This window comes from Eimeria mitis, genomic scaffold (assembly GCF_000499745.2).
Source record: "Eimeria mitis Houghton genomic scaffold, Emh_scaff192, whole genome shotgun sequence".
Taxonomy (NCBI): Eukaryota; Apicomplexa; class Conoidasida; order Eucoccidiorida; family Eimeriidae; genus Eimeria; species Eimeria mitis.
In genome coordinates this window covers 20,638-20,871 of record NW_013570241.1, presented here as the reverse complement: position 1 = coordinate 20,871, position 234 = coordinate 20,638, and the positions used below count along the sequence as shown (strand labels likewise).

At 49.1% G+C, this 234-nt stretch overlaps 1 protein-coding gene across 1 annotated transcript in view; it reads left to right on the top strand.

The window, feature by feature from the left end:
• EMH_0002720 (uncharacterized protein) overlaps positions 1–234 on the top strand; it is a gene marked incomplete at both ends in the record, with an annotated part of 8,092 nt that overhangs the window by 7,431 nt on the left and 427 nt on the right. The window lies entirely within an intron of this gene.

Sequence of the window (234 nt, the reverse complement as noted above, 5' to 3'; positions counted from 1 at the left end):
TTTATTTATTTTATTTTGTGTGTGTTATAGGTTGATTTTATCTCTGGTGACTACCTCCTTTGTTTGTCTCTGGCTGCTGTAAGCAACACGACCTGCTGCTGCTGCTGCTGCTGTTGCTGCTGCTGCTGCTGCTGCTGCTGCTGCTGCTGTTCGTGCTGCTGTTGTTGTTGCTGCTGCTGCAATAGTTGTTGCTGCCGTTGTTGTTGCTGATGCCGGTTGATGTGCTGCTGCTGC